This window comes from Harpia harpyja, chromosome 7 (genome assembly GCF_026419915.1).
Source record: "Harpia harpyja isolate bHarHar1 chromosome 7, bHarHar1 primary haplotype, whole genome shotgun sequence".
NCBI lineage: Eukaryota > Metazoa > Chordata > Aves > Accipitriformes > Accipitridae > Harpia > Harpia harpyja.
In genome coordinates, this window is record NC_068946.1 from 49555884 (window position 1) to 49568435 (window position 12552).

Sequence of the window (12552 nt, forward strand, 5' to 3'; positions counted from 1 at the left end):
GAATGACAACTGGAAAGTGTACAGAAAAATCAAAGGATTGTTTGTTTATTTCAAACTGTCTCGTGCTATGGCTGTCTTCTACATAATGATTTTCTGCATGCATGGGTTTAAAAAATGCTATTCTTCATTAATGCTTAAACAAAAGGAAAATCTTCCATTGAAGTTGTTAATTTTGCACATGCTCTAAAAGAGGTAGATAAAAGCATTGTGTACACATTGCCCCCGAAATGTTTTGAGCCTTTCCTTCTGTATTTTTTCTTATGTTGCCTTGTAGCTGTTTGCAAAGCAGCCAGACCATAGATAAAGTAACAAATGCAAATTCACAGTGCCATTTGCTTACTCAACAACTGTGTTCCATATATAAACACTATCTTCCAGATGTTTTCTCCTTGTTAGCAGTTGCTTTCATGTGCTTCTAACGTATGGCAGAGAGAACCTTGTTCTTCAATTCCACACTTAGTGTGGGGTTGCCATCTGCTTTGTGTGTTAATTTGGAAGGTAAGCATTTTGTCACCTGTTTCTACAGATTGAGTCCAAAATGCTTACCAGTCCTATGTATGAGATCACCTTTGTGAATTTTTATTTAACTTTGTAGAAGTGTAAAGAAGCATTGTAGCTTGAACGTTAGAGTGTTATATGCAGGATTGTAGCTCCTGTAGCTGTTTCGTCTCCTTTTTGTTGTACACCTCTTGATGGAAAGGGAAGCCAAAGAGAGGTGGAGAAATGAGAATTTGCACTAAAAGTGTAATGCGTATGAGTAATACTATGTTGTATTGAAAATATTGCTCAAACTGTGTGGTTTTTGTTGCTGGTTTGGCATGCTAATATTAATAGGTTTTGCCCTTTTTGATGAAAGGGCATATATTGGACTGAACTTGATGTAAATTTCTGTGGGCCCCCCGCCCCAAGATTTACTGCCTCAAAAGAGCCCTTGCAATACATATGTTGTATACTGAAACCTCTTCTATTGCTGTTACACAGAAAATTCCCATGATGGCTTGGTGAGGTCTTCATCTCATTGGTAATGGGGGCTGAAGTGAAAGGGAAGGGAGTAGGAAGATGTCACATTCTCATGGGCGATGTCATGCCTTATGTGACATCCCTGCATCCTAGCACACAGTGTTACAATCATGCTCTTGTCTCCTGAAAGCAGAAAAGGCTGCAATTCTGTGGGTAGTGTTAACAGTGAAAGAGAGCAACTAACTCCCAAGAGTTCTCCCACACAAGTCAAGACAAATTTTGCAGTTCTGCAGATCAGTGTGGTTTTTATCCCCTTTTTTTTTTTTTTTTTTTTTTTTTTTCCCCCCCTGTTGCCTTCCACACCAACTCTTGAGAGTTATTTATGGTGCTTTCAGGGAAGAAACTGATTCAGCTACCACTCGTCAAGCAGCTGTTGGGGTAGATGGAGCATTATCTCTCACTGAGGCTTTCTGTGCCTCCTTCGATCCTTCAGAACTGCCTTAACAACTGTCCGTGTCTATTTCCTTATCATCTTTCTCTTCCCTCCTCTATCCTCTCCAGTTTCTGTATATCATTTGTGGTTTACATTTGCTCCCATAATATAGAAATAAATAATATCAAATATTTGCAGAACTTCATTAATTTGTGAAAGTTTTCTAAATCTGAAAAAGCTGAAGCTGTAGAGATTTGACAAACTTATTTAATTATCTGTATGCAGCTGATCTGAATATTGCATAAATCACACAGAGCTTCAGCTTTCTGCTCTTTACTTATGTGGTTTAGATATGCTGGCAGTATTCACATGGAAAGAGGCTATGCTGCCTAGATACCCAAGTTGTTTGGATATTATTTTTTTTTTTAATCACACAACTGGAATTGTGAGGCATCAAAAGGAGGCTGTTTGTGGGAATGGTTTTGCCTTCATTTATATGTGGATGCATGGGATTAAGCACATTCATTACGTTAGGGGAGACTTCTGTCTGTTTTAAGAGCTGCTAGTCAAGTTCTACTCATTTTCAGCATATTCCTGAAGAGTGCATAGTTGTATGGATACTTGGGAACAGACATTTTAAAGCACAATTTTGAAGTCTTACTCACAAGGCAACACAGGAAAACCAGTATCCTTCTCTGAGGATGCAGGTACCTGAAAGAAGGTACTATTGAAAAGAAGTCAATGGGATGACTGCTGTTCAGAAAGGGAGCTGAAGCAGGGCAACAACAGAACACAGTACACCTAAGCTTAAATACAAGAATTGACCAAACTTGTCTTTAATTGCTTAGGATGAAAGTAGATGCTTTTCACACACTTGCTTAATGATACTGTGCAATGTATTTTGGGAATGTCTGGGAGACAGAATGGGCTTTGTAGTAACCTGCATAAAATTTCATTGATAAAATACTGTAATTACGAAAAGCTGTTTAGTGGAGTAATGTCTATATCCTTTCTTTCATACTGGGGATACAGTTCTTTCAAAGCAATTTCAAAAGACTTGTGTCGTTTACTTGGCTAAATGCAGACAAGGTTTGTGGCCAAAATACATTTGCTTTCATCTGATGCTTGGTAGAAATTGTGTTGATGAAGAGATGCTTGTTGCTTGCAAAAAAAAAAAAAAAGGTTTTGCAAGGTTTTAATGGCTTTTTCTAGTAAATGGTGGCAAGAATTCTGCTACTGGCTCCAAAATTCTTTATCTGTATGGGTTGTTAGTAAAAGCCAACTGTGTGTAATCCAAATAAGATGCTTGGAATAGATATTTGAAGCATGAAACTTACTTATTTATTCTTTGAAGTTTTAGTAAGCCTTTAAAAGTCTGTACAATATGCCAGCGTGGTACCTTGGACTGTGTCTGCAATGTGTATTTTCTCACTTGGGTTGATGTTGACTGCAGCTGGTGTTACTGAGTCCAGTTACATACAGACTAATATTAATGTTGTTCTTTGGTATTTAAAATTGTCTTAAAATATTTCACTTACAGCAAATCAAGGCTTCTGAGATGGGCAATGTATGCTTATGGTAGTAACAATATAATGCTTCAAATAAACATGAGCAGCATTAAAATACCTATTGTTTTTTAAAACACCTTCACAGTTAACAACACAGTTGAAACTGTAAATTGTCCTCAAACCCTGAGGCATTTTATGCTTAGCATTTCATGTTATAGTGTATTTAAGTACCATTTCAATGTTAAGAATAGTATTTGGTTTTTCACAGATGGCACCATGCTAGCAGGAGTATTAACTAAATTGGTTCCGCAATGTTTATGGGTACTTCTAGAATATCCATGTTCATGGGTACTTCTAGAATATCCATGTTCATGTACACCATTTTGGATGGTGTGGCTGATTTGAAGTGTTAAGGTTTGAGTGTGTCCTGGTTTCAGCTGGGATAGAGTTAATTTTCTTCTTAGTGGCTGGTGCTGTGTTTAGGATTTAGTGTGAGAATAATGTTGATAACACACTGATGTTTTCGTTGTTGCTAAGTAGTGCTTATCCTAAGTTAAGGATTGTTCAGTTTCCCATGCTCTGCCAGCAAGCAAGTGCACAAAAAGCTGGGAGGGACCATAGCCAGGACAGCTGACTCAAACTAGCCCAAGGGATATTCCATACTATAGAATGTCAGGCTTGGTATATAAACTGGCAGAAGTTGGCCGGGAGGGGCGAATCGCTGCTTGGGCATTGGGCAGTGGGTGGTGAGCAGTTGCATTGTGCATCACTTGTCTTTTCTTGGGTTTTATTATTTTTTAAATTATTTTATTATATTCCTTTTCATTACAATTATTATTCTTGTTATTATATTTTATTATCATTATTATTACTATTCAATTTTATTTTACTTTAGTTACTAAATCGTTCTTATCTCAGCCCATGAGTTTTACTTGTTTTTTTCCCGATTCTTGTCCCCATCCCACTGGGAGCGGGGGAGTGAGCGAACAGCTGCGTGGTTAGTTACCGGCTGGGCTTAAACGACAACAGAATGGTTTTCAAGTCTGTCAAAATGAGTTGCCTTACCTACTTAACTTTTGACTGGAGGGGTTATACCTGTTAAGGGACTGGAGCATCTGGCGTGGGAAGAGAGGCTGAGAGAGCTGAGACTGTTTAGCCTGGAGAAGGGAAGCCCTGGGGGAATCTTATTAATGTTTATAAATCTCAGATTGGAGGGTGTAAAGAAAACAGGGCCAGACTCTTCTCGATGGTGCCTCATGACAAGACAAGATGCTTTTAAGATAATTTTTTAAAACAAATTTGAATGTAAAAGCTATCATAAAGACCATTAGTCCTCTGAGTGCTTTTTGTGTATTCCAAATACATACTGGAATGTCTGAGTCTGTGAGTACTATCACAAAGCTTGTAGTATTTATGTGAATTGTTTGATAGACTTACTTCAAAAATAATTAAATCAATCCCTCACAAAACCAAATAAAACCTTTACAGCAGTGGAGAAAAACATGTGATCTAAGTCTAAAATCAGAATACAGATAAAAATCCTTGTTATATTTTAATATTAAATCTTAAAGTAGATGTAATCAATGTGTGTTGCTTAGGACTTATGTAATGATTCTTAAGTGGCTCAGTGTATCAGTAGGCTAAGGCAATTAAATACTTAAAAGGGGCAAGGGGAGAGAAAGACCAACTGCCATTTTAAAAACTGGATACGAAATCCTACACTGTCAAAAATGGTCTTGCTTTTATGTAAATTACCACTCCAACAGGTGTTTGAAAACAAGCACAGTTTTTGTGGTGTGAAACACTTTGTCTATGTTCAGCCAAATGAATGAGTTTTAAAGAAGTTGAAGAGAGTTAATGTATTTTCTTTCTGATCTTATTTAAAAAAAAAAAAGAAATTTAAAGATTTGCTCAGTCACTTTGCAAGGCTGTAACAATGGGTCATTACCAGGCATTGCAGTAGGAGTTAAAGGATGATGGAGAGATCAGGCATAATGCTGAAAACATAGATGTTAAGAGAGAGATGCTGCTATTGGGTCATACTTTTTCTTCCACTGCTGCAAAGTAGTACATTGCTAATGCTCTTTTATAAAGAGACTGAAGTGCATTCAATGGTGGGTTCTTCCTCTCAAGTGTTATCAGTGTAATCACTCAATGTATTATGTTTTATTTTCCTAAATGAAACTGTCTGCTATTTTCATTACTTAAAAAAAGAAACAAAAATGCGTGAGCGGAGATGATTTTTTTTTAGTAGTCTTTATTTTCTCAGTACTGTAAACAAATGCACTTTTTTAAGTTGAGTAGCATCATTAAGATGGATTTCTGAATGACGGAAATCATTCCTTCTTAAATTGCTGCAAGCCATGATGGTTTTTTTTGTTGTTTTGTTTTGTTTTTTAAATGGTATAATCCTTTTCCTTAGACCAGCTTCTAACTGTTTTAGACTGAGTCTGTTACTTGGTACCAGCTATACTTCTTTTTCTTTCTTCCTGTCCCTGAACACCCAGCATTGATAATTCCCTATCCAAGATCAAATGAATTACTGAAAAAAAAAAACAAACCCAAAACAAAAAAAACCAAAAAAACCCCCCAAAAACCCCGATTAATTTTTCATGCTACAGAAATCAACTGTGCATATACATAATTCTTTGTACTTCAAAATAATGTTTTGCACTTCTGGGTAGCTTTCTAGTTTTGTTTTATATTCTTTGACAGAATGCACTGAAGGATAGTTTTCATATTAGTGAGCTGTGGGTAGCCAGTCTGCTAGTTTTGTGAACCAGAAGAGTAAGACTGGCCGATGTGGTCACAGCGTGTATTGGTTGGAGCGCAACAGAAAGCACCCGTGAGCTCTGACTCCTCACGCTAACTTCTAAGTGTGTGACCACCATATTTATCAGGACTGATGGTGGTAAGGGATAATAGTATTTTCTGATTCCTTACCAAGAGTGTATTGCTAGCTAATACTCTGAGCACACAGACTAGAATTCATATCTAAACAGTGTGGATAGCACTGTGTCCTCTTGAAGTAATTGGGAGCTTTTATAACTTCTTCAAAGTGAAAATAGCCTCCTTCACCTAACATGCAAGTAGTCAAGCCACCTCTTCACTTCTAATTTTCTGGCATCTCCGAAGAAAGCTAATCTTGGTACAGTTCTTCTGGAGGCTCACTGTAACATGCATCCAACCCTCAGAAGCAGACCTGTCGGAGAAGTCACCAGGAGAATCATAGAATCACTTAGGTTGGAAAAGACCCTTAAGACCATCGAGTCCCACTGTAAACCTGACACTGCCAAGTCCACCACTAAATCATGTCCCTAAGTACCACATCTACACATCTTTTAAATACCTCCAGGGGTGGTGACTTGACCACTTTCCTGGGCAGCCTGTTCCAATGCTTGACAACCCTTTCAGTGATAACCCATTCACCTGCTTCTACTGTTAACTAAATCTGCTTCAGTTTGCAAAGTGTCAAATGTTTTTTAAAGTTTGTCTTCTAATCTTTTTCTTCTTACCTTGACTGCAACCTGTGTCAGATCCCTCGGGGCTGTCATTGTCACTGTGTGGCATCAGCTGTGCAATGCTAATGAGTTTCAAGAGAACTAAACAGCAGTCTCTGCCTCGAGCAGCCCCTGCAGGATCTTTATCATTTATCAGTCTTGTCCTGTTTTCAAGAAGGCCATGTTTCTCAATGATGTTAACTGTAGAAGTAGCAACTAATTCTCCTGCAGGGGCAGCTTACTAGCATTTTGGTGAAGAAGTCCTGGCTGTAATATCTATATTTTATTGAATTTATTAAGAGTCTGCAGGACTTGAGGAAGTTATAACACTGTTAGGTCTTCAGGTGTGTGTGACTGACCCAGACAAACTTTTACTGAATTAACTGGTGACAGAAATTTGCAGTGTTCCTGAAGTACGCTGTCCCATCTGCTCGTGGGTTAAATGAGTCCTGTCCTAAAAGGTCAGTCTGTCCTGCCTATGAGCCACATTTTTATTCCATCTGTTAATATGAATGTTCTGAAGATGATGCCAAGAAAGAATTTACTAATTATATACACTTTTTATCGGAATAGATAGTCCTTGAACTGATGAAGTTTTCCTGAATACCAAAATTAAACGGCTTTTGACCACCCTCTCAAAAGACAAGTGATGGAAATTGACTTCCTGTGACTTTTATCACGTATATATTTCCTTTCTCCTCAGATTCTTCTTCATTCTTTTGGGATGTTAGTCTGTATTAGAACTATTTTTGCATTCATTTGTATTCATATATATAGAAAGAATATATATTATGAATGTATTTATATTCATAACATAAAAATATAAGACTATTAAAAATATCCTAAATTCAGGTAGAAAACTGATACAATATAAAAAGCAGAGCAGTAAACTATGATTCCTTGTTATGAGGATAATGGGGAATATGTAAAGCTTAAAATGTGGGTCCTCTCAGCTTTTCAGTGTTTAAGCAAATCATGAGAAGTTGTTGAAAAGATAACTTTCAGTAACAGTTCTCAAGTCTCAAGAAATGTTCTTATTTTTATGAATTCTTGAGTTACAGCTGTGATTTGAATTGACTTTCCAAATGTAGCAAGTATAATATTTCAAATCCTAAAAAAATTTTATTTTCTTTTCTTAGTTTTTTTTTAATATTTTTCCCCTTTAGTACATTAAGAAGGGGGGGGGGGCGCGGAGAAAAAGCTGGTGTTGAAAAATTCAGATCTCACCTCTACTCCTTTATAAATTGTTGTTAGTATTCCTGTCTCTATGTGTGAGCCCAAGGTCCAGGCTTGTGGTTTAAACTGTAAACAGAGATGAGATACTTTTATACAAGAATAAATGTGCACAGATGGAGATAATCAGAAGTGACTTAAATGTGTGGGTTTTGTTAGAGGTGCCAAAAGCCCACAATACCAAGTTGACATTGATGAGGACTACAGGTGTGAAGTATGCTCAGACATATCCTTAGAGTCTGATTTGTAGAAGGTGTTCAGACACCTACAGGAGTACTCAGGAGTGTCTCATTAAGTGCAGTGGGAGTTGTGTATTTGGGCGTGTTCATAAATCTCTTAGACGCTTCTTTGCATCTTTATTGCGATTTCTTTAAAATTCTTGATTTTTGCTGTGCTGTTGACAGTTGCTGTAATTAAAGGGAATTTTTTTTTAGGGCTTGCCATATAGTTCTCAGTTAACAAGTCCTAATGTTGTGGGCTAAAGGGCAGAAACAACAAAAACTTTCAAGGACAGTACTTTGCATAACGTGAAGGATTTCTGTGGGATTCTTGAACCTATTTGGTACATTAAAATTCAGGAAAAGGGCCTTCTGTTCTTTAAAAGTTCTTAACGATAAATGAAAAAAGAACTCTAAAAAAAAAAAACCCAACAACACTTCTGTAGTTACACCTCTGAGGCATCTATTCTTTAAAACTTAGAAGAAAATATATTTTAGAATCTGTTAAGAAATTCTGAGCATTTTTTTATTGACAGTCATCTGGCATGACTGACAAAATCCCCCTTATTTTTCTTCGTGTGTTACTTCCATTTAAGGCACACTTCTGTAGTAAAGGAAAATGTTGGTGTTGGCAGATACTCAGAATTTGTTCTCAGTCCTTAATAGTCATAGTGATTAAATGTGGATAGTAACATAGCTTTTTTTATTTAATAATAAAAAGTGTAAATGAGTATTTTTTTTTGCAATGACATATTCTTGCATGTAATTTTTATATTGCACAATAAGCCTCCATTAAGCTAATAAATCAAACCATGTTCTTGAAACCATTTTCACCTCCATTCCCAGTCCTTCTTACCCACAGTATCAGCCTCTCCTTCCAAATTCTGAATGTGAGGACATTAAAAAAAAAAAAAAAAAAAAAAGCCTGAGTCTTGCAGAGTTTTGACATACTTCCTGTGAGGTATGGCCATTTTCATCCTGTCGTATAACATAATTGTTTTAACAGGCAAACACCCCTTTCTAATCTGAATTTAGCATGACATGATTTTTCTCTGGCTTTCACAAGTGTAGCCTTGCTGTGCTGACAGGTCTCTTAAGTTCTGTATTTTCCCGTACATACATACTGTTTGGCTGTGTTCCCCTTACCCATCCTTTCTTCCACTCCTCCCCACTGAAACATAATCTTCTCTTTACTTTCACAGTCTCCCAATCCTATTCAGCAATGAGGGCTTGCTTCCTACCTCCACCTGGGCCATGTGCTACCCACATTAGACTTTCCTATCAGACAGAGACTCTTTAAAAAGTGTCTTTTGGCTTTCTCCCTTCTTCCTCCCTAACACAGGTAGGAATTCTCTCTTTAATCTCGGCAAAACAACTTCACTGTTCTCCTCAGATCTCTTCTGAAAACTCTGCTTTGCTGTGATGTCTACAGGGAAAAAAAGGATGTGAGACTTCCAGTCTTGTTAGCACTACTTCCTAAGCTTTGGTTCTTTTTGTTTCCAGTCCATCTGCTCGTTCTTATCATCTGTTTTTGCATGGTTTTGTTGCCGGGCACAAGACATATCTTTGTCCTTGGTACTGTCATATGACAAGCCAAAGTCTCCTAATCCATATGTAGGATTTACCATAATGCAAATGCTAGTCTGGAGGGGTAGGTCTAACTCTAAAAATCCCGTGTGTACAATATGACAAGTTCACTTGTGTACTCCAGCGAAATCCAACCACTTAGGAGATAGCAATTGTGGTAATTTCTTGTCCTTTCTTTTTTTCTTTTGTTGTTCTACAATCTATGCTGTATTGTACAGTTTGATACATTTAGGTACCTAGAATTTAACTTTCCAGACAGAAAAATACATAAGAATTGCAACTTGACTTGTGAAAAATGTGGTCAGAGTTGTGGGGTTTTTGTGATTCACAGGAATCACATTTTATTTGTTTTTTTTTTATTTTATTTTTTGCATATATGTTACTTGAGTTTTGTGCTGTTTCCATTCATCTTACATATTGACTCAAAACATCTTAACTGTTTAGCCTTTAAACAATACTGTTAGATAAGCTAGTTTCTCCCTCCTGTTTTAACTGGAAGCTTAGGTCAGATGGAGATGAATGGATTATCTGTTTCACTGGAATTTGTAACCAGCCATATCTTCTTACAAATTTTATTATTCCTTTTGTTTCTTTTAATTCCATTTTCATTGTAAGTGGTACATAAGATTATGCGATCTGTTGAAACTTAGGCATTGCTGCTTTTCTTCCTTGCCTCAATTCTATTTTTGGTTTGGGTTTGTTTTGTTTTAGCCAGTCCCTTTTAATGGCTTTTCTTGAAATACTGCACAACAGGTATTTAATTTAATATTCTTTCCAAACCTGATCTTCTGAAACTTTCTTGCCATATTGAAATAAAAAAATTCAGTGGAGGAAGAAAAATAAGAAATGTTAGCGAATATATTTTTATTTAAAATAAATTGAATTCAGTGGATGACTTTTTTTTTTTGTAGTTACGCAACACTAAGTTTAAAAATGAATTCTTGTCAAGGTTCTTGAATAAAAATTGTGGGATGTCTTGGCACCTTTCTCTTTTTGAAAGGGAAAAACTATCTGCTCTTGTTCTTTGAAAACGGGTTTCTTGGAGTTGGCTGTAGTGTGGGGAGGTTTTTTGTTAGTGGTTTTGCTGACACTTTTCTAAGGCTTGCTTGCTGGTTTGCATTTTTAATCTCCCTGATGTTTATTTGCAATGTACTTCAGTTTTGTTCATGAAACTTTTTAGGCATTTATCCGTCACTCACTCCTAATGTTAGATCTTTGTTATTCTTAGTTCCTACTTTGTCCTTCAAACTCCCCCTCCTCTCTTCTCCCTTTCCTCTGAAAAGACTGAAATGTCAACTAAGGTGGCAAAAAATGTCAATCTACCAGGTTATCTTTTCATTATCATGCAGTCTTAAAGGTGGTTTTCTTCTGTATTTTTGTAAAGCACATTTTACAAAAAGTCCTGTATTTTTTTTAAATCTCTATATACACTTGCACAAGTTGTTTGTCTCATGTTGTGCATGTTTGTCAAAAATAATCTCAATGCTTTTCTCCCCATTAAACTTCTTATTCTAAAGCAATGAAAGTGTTCCTGTTTGATTGTTGAGAGTTGCGTCAGAGATGGCTGGCCTTCAGTGGAGAATGAAATGGGTTTTTATGAAGTTTTACATCTAGTACATTATAATACTCAAAAACTAAATAATGAGAATTACCATTGCTCTAGATCAGATTTCGTCCTTTGTTTTGAAAGTGTGAAAAAAAAATAAGTAATAATTCTCCCTATCCCCTCAAAAGACTAAAATGTCAACTGAAGTGGGGGAAAATACCTATCTATTTTTTCATTACCATGCAGAGAAAAAAAAGTGTTTGAAAAGTGATTTTTCATCCTGTTTTAATTGGAAAATATCAAGGAACTAGGCCATAATATGATGGAGGCACAGTGCATTTAGTAGCATAAAATAATTTAAGGGACACTATATACAAACTGGTGCTTAGAGGAAATTGGTAGGAGGAGCCTTCAAGGCATCAGGAACAAATGTTTCTGCCCATGGTATTTGTAATGTTTGCCTTTAATGCTTTACATGCTTTCCCATCCCTTTTGTGGCACCTTACTGCTGCGGGAAGGGGGGGGGGGGTGAGGAAGGTGGTCCGACACTGGAGGGTTTCCTCCTTGTGGACCAGCAGGGTGGAGATCATGAGAAAGCATGGGGATGTGATAACAAAATGCAGATGATACATGCTGGTCCATGGTAGCACCGTGTTACTTGAAGCTTCATGAAATGAAGGAAGAAAGAATACTCTGCCCCACTCCCACCACAAAACCTTCTAGCTGGGGGGATTTTCCTGTGTTTCCTCCTTGGCCATGGAACCTGAGTGGAGTTGCAAGGGGTTTTTTGAGGACTGTTGTGTTCTTTTGCAATTTAAATCTCACCTGTATGGTCTTCCTCCTAGTACTGGGAAATAGAAGCCAATCAGACTTGCCAGTCCATTTTTTTCCACTGTACTGCAAACTGAGTGAGGCTAGTAATGGGCATTTTGGATTTTTACATTACCTAGATTGGGAACTAGGTACAAAAACGTTTATTTGGGTACACCTGCAGTCAGTTGCTCTGTCATTAACTGGGGCAACTATTGTAAGTGAAACTCGACCCGTATTAGACCCCAACAAGCCATACCTTCTTAACTTCAGTGACCTCTGGTTTGCAATCATAAATCACAATGAGCTACTGCAGCCAGTGCATTGAGTACTGTGCAGGTTACAAGTCACCTAAAAGCATTGACTGTGTCCGTTGGAAAAAGCCTTTGTTTAACGACACAGATATGTTTGGCTGATATCTTTTCTCTTGGTCAACCTGGTAGAAGCTTTCTCTGTTTTATAGTCCTCAGTTTACTTCAGTTTATTGATTAAGATAATGGCATGACAAGATGGGGTTTGCTTCTCAGTGCTTAGCATTGACTCCTTTGCAAGCCAAAGCAGAGCTCTGGTTGAGGCTCCACAAGTAGCAAACTGGAACCTTGTGCTTTCAGCCAGACTCAAACAACTTGTTGCATTTGTAAAACAAGTATTGGGTGGCTTGTTCTTTTGTTGGAGTTTGAAGTTTAGATGGCATATAAGCAAAGGGGAAGAGGGAACGGATGAGATATTTTTCAGATTTCTTCCTCAAGTATGATTT

At 37.2% G+C, this 12552-nt stretch overlaps 1 protein-coding gene across 3 annotated transcripts in view; it reads left to right on the forward strand.

The window, feature by feature from the left end:
* The window catches only part of MGAT5 (alpha-1,6-mannosylglycoprotein 6-beta-N-acetylglucosaminyltransferase), a 139532-nt gene that overhangs the window by 24948 nt on the left and 102032 nt on the right, over nucleotides 1-12552 (forward strand). Inside the window, exon 1 of one of the 3 annotated variants that reach the window (XM_052792318.1) lies at nucleotides 9083-9194. The exons of the other annotated variants lie outside the window; for them this stretch is intronic. The gene's annotated coding sequence lies outside the window, so the exon portion shown is untranslated. Of the gene's footprint in view, nucleotides 1-9082; nucleotides 9195-12552 lie in introns of those variants that run through there. 3 annotated transcript variants of the gene reach the window in all.